The sequence below is a fragment of the Dermacentor albipictus genome, chromosome 1, assembly GCF_038994185.2.
Source record: "Dermacentor albipictus isolate Rhodes 1998 colony chromosome 1, USDA_Dalb.pri_finalv2, whole genome shotgun sequence".
Taxonomy (NCBI): domain Eukaryota; kingdom Metazoa; phylum Arthropoda; class Arachnida; order Ixodida; family Ixodidae; genus Dermacentor; species Dermacentor albipictus.
This window is the reverse complement of record NC_091821.1, coordinates 467,979,287-467,991,410: the sequence shown is the minus strand read 5'-3', so window position 1 is coordinate 467,991,410 and position 12,124 is coordinate 467,979,287. Positions and strand designations below refer to the sequence as shown.

Sequence of the window (12,124 nt, the reverse complement as noted above, 5' to 3'; positions counted from 1 at the left end):
TGTGTTATTCAACGTCACCACCACGTGACAATATACACCAAATTTACATGCATAATGATGGCACTCATGTAATGATCACACCCCTGAATTTTGTCGTCAAAATTCAATTTTTTTTCTTTCCAGTGTAATAATCACACCCCGAACTTGCCGCAGCGATACGTCGTGTGCCAAGCCTAGCTAATGATGATCGCGCTTACCGTCTGTCGAATGCTACGCGAAGCACTGTTCAAGACATACTAAGTGGTCTGCATGCACCAAACATTTTTAAGCGAATGCCACATTTTATTCCTTTCATCACTTTGCACACTTCCGTGAAAAAAAAGGTACAACCAAATTTGCCTTGGCTTTATCATTTGTAGGCTTTATAATGGTTGTGGTCAACAACAAAAACAAAAAAAGGAACAACAAAAAAGGCGCCTTTTGATTCTTCTCGTCTGCGCTCGTGGGCACGCGACAAATCGCGAGCCGCAATCATAGCCATGTTTACACGTTTACGATACATTATAAGTGTACCCTATTCATAGGCTGACGCTTGTAACACAGCTAAGATATTCACCCACCCTTAGCGGAAACGTGCTGTTTAGGATAGTAGTGAAGACAAATGCCGCAGTTTCTGCAGCATACCTGCCATGTGTTTCTGTCACTGGCAGCTAAGCATGCCCATCTCTGTTTCTGTCCCCTCAAAGTGGACATGGCTACGTTATTGCCGCAGACTTGCCGATGTGAACGATATTATTCACTACTGATATGAAAGAAACTATTTCAATGCGCGTAATATACTCATGAAAAGAAAAAAAATCACGTTCAGCGCGTTCGGCTTGCTCTGCCGGCCACCATTTTTGTTTTGGGATCCCGCACTGTTACAGCGGCAGCCGCCTGTTTGTTGACCTGTTGTCATCCTGCAGCAAATGTGGGATGAAAAAAAAATGTTTTCTTTTCGCGGGAAATTCAACTCGCGTAATGACCGCACCCCTGAATTTGCGGCAATTTTTTTGACACAAAAGTGCTATCATTATGCGAGTAGATACCATAAATATATGTAAACATTTGGAACAGGCCTTTTATGTCAGTAACATTATATGTTTCTTTTCCAAAGACAGCATGAAGTAATGCATTTGTACCTTGCTTATGAGACCAAGTTCTTGCATGATTTTATATGGAATAATAATATATTAAGGAAATGCAGGGCTCATCTATTAAAGCGCTGATTCATTAGGTTCCTTTTTACCTGCAGGCTCCGACAGCATTCATGACTAACAACTCCAGGGCGGAGAAGGATGCCCTTTGTGACGTCTGGCCCTCAGCAACACAATTGCTGTGCATCTTTCATGTCATCCAAGCTCAGTGGCGCTGGCTTTTGGCTGCACACAACAAGATACCGAAAGATGACCGGCGCCACCTCATGGCAAGCTTTCAGAAGGTAACAAAAAGGTTTAAAGTGCTTACACTAAGCTTCAAAATGACAGAAAAAAGAACAGAAATAAAAGTAAATATTACTTGAAACAGTTAAACAAAGCTGATGAGATGGTGTCACTACTTAGAACAGTAGAACTAGCTTGCGAATGTTTTTACTATTAGGCTTCAATTTTTCTGCGGTGTTATGTAGCGTTCTGTTCGAGTATTGCTTGTTAGGACAAGTGCCTTAGACATCCACTAAAAAGTACCTGTGATAATGGTCAGCAAATACAGCTTGCAACAAGCTTCACAGTTTGCTGCTACTGTTGTATGTGCTTGTCAACACTGCTTCAACACTTCAAGCAGTGGGCTAAAGGGTTTCAAGTAAGGATCATGCATTTAGCACAGTAAAAAATGCACTGCAACCCAGGTTCTAGTAAACGGAAAGTGTACAAACTTCCGCAGTTTGTTTTATTTCAGAACTTCTTAGTGCCTGTGTAAATCAGAGATGCATGATAAGAGAAGCAACTTAAACGTGATGCAACAAACTATTACTGTAAGGCCCGGATTAAGGCAGAGGTGTATTATGAAAAGGGCACGTGCTACACGATAAAAGCGAACAATATACACAGATAAAAGTGATGAAATATGAAGCAATGCTGACGCTGCTATCGCCCCTCTCAGCTGCGAATTGTTAGTTAGTTAATTCGGGTTTAATGGCGCAAAAGCGACTAAGGCCATGCTGCGCCAGCCACAAGATATTAAGAATTCAGATGTTAAAGCAGTGGAAGCTGTGTTACCTTAGAGTCTGTGTAGAAAACCGGTTTCTTCTAGAAAGCTGAACAAGTCAGCGAAGGGCACTAGCGGTTCGTCTCCGAGTATTGATGCGGGGTGTAAAGGTATGTGTAAGTTGTAGAGATTCTGTAAAAGCCTTTGTCTCTGTGTTTCAATTTTTCGACATGTCATAATAATGTGCATTATGGTGAGTGTTTCATGGCACTTCTCGCAAGTTGGCGGGTTTTCGTTTTTAAGTAGAAAATTGTGTGTCAGGTGTGTACGCCCGATTCGGAGTCTACATAGGATCACCTCATAGAAGCGTTGCTGGTGACAGCATGACTTCCATTCTCTAAGCTGGGGTTTTATTGTGTGAAACTTGTTATTTGTGCAACAGTCCCATTCTAGTTGCCAGTTTAATGTCAGGGCCTTATGAATAGCTCGGATACTGTCTTTGTATGGAAGTGTTGTTTGTGTTATACTTTTGTGTGCTGCCATGAACGCGCATCTATCTGCTGCTTCATTCCCTGGTATCCCGACATGGCTTAGGACCCAGCAGAATCGTATGGTTCTTCCATATTCGTTATAGGCCAACATGTTTAGGATATCACCAAGTAGTGGTTCGGACGCGGAGTTAACGTTTGAGCTCTGAGTGCGCTTAACGAATCGGTATATATGATAGTATTCGTCTGCTTGTCACTGGTAATTTTTTTTTACTGCCGTCCATACTGCGAAAACTTCGGCGGTAAACACTGAAGAAAAATTATTTATCCGAATGCTATTTTGCCAATTTTTCGTTATTATTCCGACACCTACGTATTCTTGTGTTTTGGAGCCGTCGGTGTAAAATTCCGTGTAATGTTTATATTTTTCTTGTATAGCTCGGAACTCTTGTATTATGTGTTCTTGGGGAATGTCTTTTTTCTTCAGATGTGTTAGTGTCCAGTCACATAGCTGTGAAAAGTTGTACCATGCTGGCAATCTTGGTGGCCTTTCAGCAACCTGCAGGGCCTCGTGAGGAACATCATAAGCCTGACAGTATTCTTCGTATCGTAAGATTAGTGGTCGAATCATGTTCGGTTTGCTTGTGTAGTGTGTCCTTGATTTGCACTGTGTAGCGATGCTGTAGCATATATGTTGTGGTGATGATCGAATTCGTAGTACATAGGAAAGTCTAAGTAGTGCTCTGCGTTGCTGTAAGGACGGCTCATTGCAGCCAACATATAAACTTCGGACAGGCGATGTTCTGTAGGCGCCGCTTGCCAGTCGTAGGCCGAGATTATGAACTGGATCCAGTCGCTTGATGTATGACGGCCTAGCTGCACCATAAACTACACTACCGTAGTCGAGGATGCTACGTACGAGGGACCGGTATATACGTAGTAGGCAAGTTCGGTCAGATCCCCAGTGCTTGTGGGATAGCACCTTGAGGATATTTAATGCTTTATTTGCTTTAATTTTAGTTGTGTTAATGTGGGCCAGGAAGTTCAGCTTTGTGTCAAATGTTACGCCTAAAAATTTGTAGTCTTCTTTGACCGGCAAGGTTGTACCATGCAATGTGAGGACTGGATTGACGTGTAACCCTCGTTTCTGGGAGAAGAGAACTGCAACAGTTTTGTCTGTTGAAAACCGGAATCCATTATTATCAGCCCATTGTGTAAGGTTATTTATGGTTATTTGTAGTTGTCTTTCGCAAGTGGGTAGATTTGAGGCACGGCAAGCCACTTGCAAATCGTCGACATATATCGAGTGCATCACAGAGGATGGTATGATCTTATTAACAGAGTTCATTTTGATTATGAAGAGTCGTGCTCAGAATACAACCTTGTGGAACGCCATTTTCCTGTGTAAATTGTGCCGAGACGCACCTGAAATGTTCTATTTGCCATAAAATCAGATAGACAGTTTAGCATTCTGCCACGTACTCCCAAGTCAGCCAGGTCTCTTAAAATTCCATACCGCCACGTGGTGATGATGATGATGTGTGGTGTTTTGTGGCGCAAGGGCCAGATTTGGCCAAAGAGCGCCATGACAAATGGTAGTGTTAACGATGTATTATGGAAGATGTGACTTGGCTGTAAAGTGGCCTAAAAAAATAGTTGCTGTAAAGTGCGTAAAATCTACGTGCTAAAAAATTATGGCGATGATTCATGGCGAAGACTGTGAAGATTAAAATCCATCGTAAAAGAATGATGCATTGTTTAAAATATGCGAGACGTTAAATTTCTTACAGCACTACAGCCTCGCCAGAGCCCTTGAACCGCAAGGGCCTAGAGGCATGTGCTATTTAAAATAACTATCGCAGCGGCATCCTCTGGAGAGAGGAAGCGCTACGAACGTATGGGGCTAATAACATGCAACACAACATCTTTCAAAAAACCTAAGACGGCGTTGGTGTCAAAGAGTGGTTCTGGACCAAGTAACATAGCAGGATGAAGGGGGATGTGCTGCCTGTACGCTAAGAGAAAATGTTTTTTTCTTTCGGGTTCGGCTTCCCGACACTCCAGTAGGACGTGGAGGACGGTCAGCCTCTCCCCGCACCTACCACAGGTTGGAGGCTCGTTTCCCGTGAGTAAGAAGTTGTGTGTTCCAAAAGTGTGTCCTATTCTAAGACGGCAGAATAGGACATCTGTCCTGCGGGATTTTGTTACAGGAGGCCAGAAACCTAATTGTGGCTTTATCACGTGCAGTTTGTTATTTAATTCTGCGTCCCACTTACGTTGCCAGTGGTTTCGCAGTTTCCTTCTTAAAAAAGGCTTCAGGTCCGTGACAGGCACCGAAGCAGTAGGACTGACTGTATGCAATGAAATTGATGTAGCCATCTGGTCTGCTAGAACGTTACCCTCGATGCCCCTATGTCCAGGCACCCAGCATATAATGACATGCTGGTTAGACATATACGCTCTACAGAGGACGGAATAGAGCTCAGTAATTACGGGGTTTCTGTGTTTACAGTGCGACTTCAAGGCTTTTACGACGCTTAAGGAGTCTGTAAATAAAATTGTTTTTTGAATATTTGATTTTCTGATATGTTTCACAGCCGACAATAGTGCATGGGCCTCAGCCGTAAATATGCTTGTTTCAGGGTGCAGTACACCGGATTCCGAGAAGGAGGGGCCAATGGCTGCGTATGACACCCCGGCATGCGACTTAGAAGCGTCTGTATAAAACTCTGTGCACGAGTACTTGTACTGGAGCTCCAAGAAGTGCATTTTGATATGTGTCTCTGGCGCATGTTTAGTGACCTGTACAAAGGATGTGTCACACTCTATCAGCTGCCACTCCCAGGGCGGTACTAGCTTAGCTGGAGGCATTAGGCGTTGCTCGAGAACTGGGACATCCATTTCCCTGCTAAGTTCCCTTGCACGCAGTGAGAAAGGAAGTCTCATAGAGGGTCTGTTATGAAAAAGTGTTTCACATGTCAAGTCGTTAACGGTTGTGAAACACGGATGTTCCTGATTAGAGCGCACTTTCAGAAAATAGTTGAAGCTGATGTAAGTTCTCCGAAAATGGAGTGACCACTCATCGGACTCAACATACAAACTTTCAACAGGGCTTGTTCTAAATGCGCCAGTGGCCAGACGGATTCCCAGATGGTGTACGGGGTCTAACATCTTTAGCGCGCTCGGGGCGGCAGAGTGATATACTGCGGCTCCATAGTCTATTCGTGACCGAACTAGGCTCCTGTAAAGATTCAACAGGCACTTCCTGTCGCTACCCCATGTTGTGTATGATAGGATTTTAAGTAGGTTCATTGTTTTTAGACATTTTTCTTTAACGTGTTTTATGTGAGGAATGAAAGTGAGCCTAGAGTCAAGAATAACACCAAGGAATTTGTGTTCTTTGCTGACAGGAATTTGGTGTCCGCCCAGTTCTACACAAGGATCTAGGACCAGGCCTCTCTTTCTTGTGAAGAGAACACAAGCACTTTTGTGGGGGTTGACCTTAAATCCGTTTTCGTCTGCCCACTTGGAAACCTTGTTCAAGCCCTGCTGTACCTGTCTTTCGCATACTGTAAGGTTGCAGGATTTGAAGCCTATTTGTATATCATCTACGTATACGGAATAAAAAATGGCAGGTGGTAGTGAAGCACGTAGCGTGTTCATCTTTACGATAAAGAGAGTGCAGCTGAGCACGCCTCCTTGGGGTACACCAGTTTCTTGCGTAAAGGGACGTGAGAGTTCATTGCCGACTTTTACTCGGAAGGTACGATTTGTCAAATAGCTTTCAATTGTGTTCAGCATATTTCCACGGATGCCAATTTCCGACAGGTCTCGCAAGATCCCGTAACGCCATGCCGTGTCATATGCCTTCTCCATATCGAGGAATATCGATAGAAAAAACTGTTTATGTATATAGGCATAACGGATATTTCCTTCCATGCGCACAAGATGATCGGTTGTGGACCGCCCTTCTCGGAATCCACACTGATAAGGATAGAGTATATTGTTGAGCTCAAGGAAATGTATAAGTCTGCGATTAATCATTTTTTCAAAAAGCTTACACAGACAATTAGTTAGAGCTATCGGGCGGTAACTTGCCGCCAAGGAAGGGTCTTTTCCCTGCTTTAGAACAGGAACCACAATCGCTTCTTTCCATGTGGATGGGAGGTATCCCGAAGCCCAAATAGTATTGTATAGTGTAAGAAGTGTAACTTGTGCGTCAGTATGTAGGTGTCTGATCATGTCATACATGACTCTGTCTGGTCCCGGTGCAGTACTTTTACATGTGTTCAAGGCAGCTCTCAACTCGGCAATACCGAAAGGCCGATTATACGGTTCATTCTGCCTAGACTTTCGTATGATTGGCTTACGCTCTACTATTTCTTTATGTTTAAGAAAGGACTGGGAATAGTGCGTTGAGGTCGACACTCGCTCAAAGTGCTCCCCAAGTGAGTCTGCCTGGTCTTTTAGTGTATCGCCTAGTGTGTTTACCAGAGGTAGTGAATATGTTTGTCGCCCTCTTATCCTAATAACCTTGTTCCAGACTTTAAATTCCTATACAGATGAGGCCATACTCGATAAAAACTTCTCCCAACTTTCTCTTCTAGCCTGTCGGCGGGTTCTCCTGCCCTGGGACTTTATTTTCTTAAAGTTAATAAGATTCTCCGCAGTGGGAGACGCTCGTAGCAACCCCCACGCTTTGTTCTGTTTTTTACGAGCGATCCTACAGTCGTCGTTCCACCACGGGACACGCCGTTTGTATGCCAAGCCATTTATTTCTGATATGCATTTAGATGCAATATCTATAATGAAGGCTGTGAGATACTGCACAGCAGCATCAATTCCTAAACAAGACATGTCATTCCATGAGATACTAGTTAAGTTTCGGAACTTCTCCCAGTCGGCTGTATCGATCTTCCACCTAGGAGCCTGTGGTAGACATTCTTTTTCTTTAAGTGTTTTTAGCAGTATGGGGAAGTGGTCGCTTCCGTAAAGATTGTTGGTAACTTCCCATTCGAGTTCGAGTAGTATAGAGGCGGAAACTATACTAAGATCTATTGACGAAAAGGTTCTGTTTGCAAGAGAGTAATATGTGGGTTCTTTCTTATTTAGTAGGCACGCACCGGACGAAAAAAGGAACTGTTCAACGAGACGGCCTCGCGCATCGATACGAGAGTCTCCCCACAGGCTGCTGTGCGCATTGAGATCGCCAAGAACAGCATAAGGTTCTGGCAATTGATCGATCAAGGAGTGAAATTCATGTTTGTTCAGTTGGTAATGCAGGGGTATGTAAAGGGAGCAAATGGTGATGAGTTTGTTTAGTAGGACAACTCGAACCGCCACTGCTTCAAGGGGCGTTTGTAGCTGTAAAGGCTGACACGCAATACTTCTATGAGTAAGAATCGCAACACCACCCGATGATGCGACGGCATCATCGCGATCTTTGCGAAACGTAACATACGTACGGAGAAAGTTTGTGTGTTTAGATTTTAAGTGTGTTTCCTGTAAACACAACACTTTTGGATTATGTTTGTGGATGATTTCCTGCACATCATCAAGGTTTCTAAGAAGACCTCTGACGTTCCACTGTATGATTTGTGCATCCATATTTAAAGTAAGTTGGTGCTGTGTTTACGGAAACGGAAAGATGCCTTAGATTACAGAGCTCTTTCGAGGCCCTGTAATCGGGGTTTTGCTCTTTCTGGAGCGCTCGAGTGAGCCTCGCCGCTCCTTCGGCGCTTGGTGCGCCTTGAGGTTAGGTGTAGTGTCCATTGCCTCGTGTGAGGCGCCGGACACGTGCTCTTGCGAGCGAGAAGTAACTAGAGAAGGTCCCGCCTTGGGGGGCAAGACCCCTGCGCCCACCAGCCCGGAGGTCGATGGGGCTCCCAGAGGGATTTGGCTGCGCCGGCTGTTGCCAACGCAGGAAGGGGCCGAGGAGGCCGGGGCAGCCTCAGCTGTGCCAACCTTCGGGGTCGATGATCCCTCATTCAGGGTTGACGGAGCAGCGCTAGCTGCAACCGCCGTGGGGGCAGATGGCGTAGCTGCCGACTCACTGCCTGTGGGCCAGACAGCCGCCGGAGGCCGTTGTGACGCTGCCCCCTGACGCGCCACTTCGGCAAAGCTTTTCTTTGACAAGTATGCTACCCGCCTGCGTGCCTCTTTGAATGATATGTTTTCCTTTACTTTGATTGTGACTATGTCTTTCTCTTTTTTCCAGGACGGGCACGACCGCGAGTATGCGGCGTGCTCGCCTTCACAGTTTATACAATGGAGAGTGTTCACGCAAGCTTCAGAAGTATGTTCGTGTGCACTGCACTTCGCACAAGTTTGACGGCCTCGGCAGCTCTGCGAGCTGTGGCCGAAGCGTTGGCATTTAAAACATCTTAGGGGATTTGGCACATATGGCCGAACACGGAGCTTGATGTACCCGGCCTCTACAGACTCGGGCAGAATACTTGAGCCGAAGGTCAATATAAGGTGTTTGGTCTTGATTTCTTTGCTGTCACGCCTGATCTTAATTCTTTTAACATTGATAACGTTCTGGTCACTGAAGCCCTCCAAGAGTTCATCCTCAGTGAGCTCCAGCAAGTCATCGTCCGAGACAACACCGCGGCTTGTGTTCATGGTGCGGTGTGGGGTTACTGTTACTTGGGTCTCCCCAAATGACACAAGTTTCGGCAGCTTCTCATACTGCTTCTGATTTTGGAGCTCCAAAAGGAGATCGCCACTTGACATTCTCGACACCTTATATCCTGTACCGAAAACTTCGGTCAAAGACTTGGAAACAAGCAACGGTGAAATGGATCGCACTAGTTTGTCTGGCTTTTCTGAGTGAATGACGTGGAATCGAGGAAAGTTGTGGACTTGTCGTCCGAAAAATTGAAAGAGGTCTTCGGTGCGCCCTCGTTTCTGAGGGCGATCAGGAAGTTTGGGGAAAGAAGTTTCCATGAAAATGTATAAAAATTCGGCAACAGCGCCGACCACCCACCACGGAGCCCAACGAGGGGACGCGGCAGAGCTTGCATGCAAGTCTGCACGACGCCAGCCGTACGCCGCCACTATAACCAAATATGGTGTACCCAAGATTGGATAGCCACACAGGGTTAACCCTTGCCGCCAAGAAGAAGGAAGTAAATAGAAGAGAGAAGAAGACAGGAAAGATGTAAAGTGAGAGATAAAGACGAAGGTTTGAGAAGAGAGAGACAGGAAAAGGCGACTACCGATTTCCCCCGGGTGGGTCAGTCCGGGGGTGCCGTCTACGTGAAGCAGAGGCCAAAGAGGCGTGTTGCCTCCGCCGGGGGGCCTTAAAGGTCCGAGCACCCGGCATTGGCTCAACCCCCAGGATCCCCCTTTCCCCGGACACGGCTAAGCCGCGTACGGCTACACGCGGGATGGTCCAACCCTCGGGTGCTCGGGTCCGTGGTGTCGCAAAACACCAAACGCCTGCTTGCGCAGACGCCCCTGCGGGGTACCGCCACGTGGTATCATACGCTTTCTCTAGATCGAAAAATACTGTGAGACAGTGTTGTTTGTGTAGAAACGCGTTACGTATTTCATGTTCTAGTCGTACGAGGTGGTCAGTTGTCGAGCAGCCCTTTCTGTATCCGCACTGGTGCGTGTCTATCAGGTTCCGTGATTCAAGGATGAATGTGAGCCTTATGTTTATGATACTCTCGTAGGATTTGGCTAGACAGCTTGTTAAGGCAATGGGCCTGTAGCTGCTTGCGGACGTTGCGGGTTTACCTGGTTTCAAAAAAGGCACTATTACTGCATTTTTCCAGTCTGTAGGCATTACTCCAGATTCCCAGATCTTGTTGAAAAATTTAAGAAGTGTTTCTGCTGATGCTTGAGATAGGTGTGCCAACATTGTGTAATGCACACGGTCAAGACCTGTTGCTGTTTTTTTACCGGCAGAGAGAACCCTGTTCAGTTCTTGTATTGTCAGGAATTTATTGTAAGGTTCCTTTGAAGCCCCATTGGTGGGCAGTCTCTGTTTCTCCGCCGATTCTTTATATTTTAAGAATGAATTTGAATAGTGTGCTGAGCTGGAGATGTTGTAAAAGTGTTTACCTAATGAGTTGGCCTGGTCCTGTAGTGTTGTTTGTGTGCCTGGACATGTCGGTAGTGGTATTGTGTATGACGTGTACTCTCCTTTAAATTTCCTTACCTGGTCCCACATTCGTTTTGACGTGACCGTATTATTGATGGAAGATACATATTTTTGCCATGACGATTTCTCTGCCTGCCTTCGCATAAATCGTGCTTTGGCTTTGGCCTCTTTGAAATTTAAAAGATTGTTATAAGTGGGGTACCGACGTAGGATTCCCCAGGCCTTATTTTGTTTCTTTTTGGCTTCGGTACACTCGTTCGTCCACCAGGGATTTAACCTTTTGTGTACAATACCGGATGACTGGGGTATTGCCTTTTCTGCTTCAGAGATTATCACCTCACTGATTTTTTGTTAAGTTCATCGATGCTTAGTTCTTGGGAAAAGACGACTTCCAGTTTCGCGTTTTCCGTAAAAGTCGGCCAGTCAACTAGCTGTAATTTCCACTGGCGTGGCCTGGTGACTATGGTTGGTGGTGATGATAAAAATTTGATGATTGCGGGCAAGTGATCACTGCCATAAGAATTGTCGATGGTTTCCCATTTAAGATCATTAAAAAGAGACGGTGAGCAAAACGCTAAATCTAAACAACTAAAAGTGCGGGAAGTCGGTGAAAAGTATGTCGGTGCACCTGAATTTAAAGGGCAGATACCATTTGATAGAATAAAACCCTCAACCATTTGCCCTCTTTGGTCAGTTTTGGTGCTGCCCCAAAGAGTACCGTGAGCATTAAAATCCCCCACTAAAACAAATGGCTCCGGTAATTGACCCGTTATATTTTCCAAGTGTTTAGTGGTAAAATGGGTGTGGAGTGGGATATACAGGGAGCAAATGGTGATGGTTTTGTGAGTTATGACAGTGACAGCAACGGCTTCTATGTGACTGGTAATCGGAACTTCTCTGACTGCAATACCGCCCTGCACAACAATAGCTACACCACCCGAAAGCCGGTTCATCTGAGTACGGTCGCGCCGTACAACAGTGAAGCCTTTTAATATATGTTTGTGTTTTTCACCTAGGTTTGTTTCCTGTAAACATAAGGCCACAGGAGAGAAGTTAAATAACAGGTCTTTAATGTCACCTAAGTTATGTAAAAGACCTCTACAATTCCAGTGAATAATAAAAGCCATTATGGAATTGAAGGGTAAAAAATGGCTTTAAAAGTTGAATAGGAGATAAAAAGATATTAGGTGACTTAGATCTGAAGAAGGGTGATACAAAGGAGCGATAACCTTCAGGTTATCGCCTTCTTATTTAGAGTAGTTATTGGGAGTTTATCCCTCTTTAAGCGCTCCAGAGAGCGCTTGTCCTTGGGTGTCGATGACACCGAGGTTTTTACGTCGACCTCCATCGCTCTCTCTGAGGCGCTGGAGGACCGAGAGTTAGGCGCCGAGACACGTGCCTC

The 12,124-nt window shown here is 45.3% G+C and overlaps 1 long non-coding RNA gene across 1 annotated transcript in view; it reads right to left on the bottom strand.

The window, feature by feature from the left end:
• Positions 1-675: 675 nt before the first annotated feature.
• LOC139059406 (uncharacterized) overlaps positions 676-12,124 on the bottom strand; it is a 33,261-nt gene continuing 21,812 nt past the window's right edge. The window contains exons 2-3 of the long non-coding RNA XR_011514141.1: positions 1,229-1,361; positions 676-899 (exon numbers count right to left, since the gene is read on the bottom strand). This is a non-coding gene — a long non-coding RNA (uncharacterized lncRNA). The remainder of the gene's footprint in view (positions 900-1,228; positions 1,362-12,124) is intronic.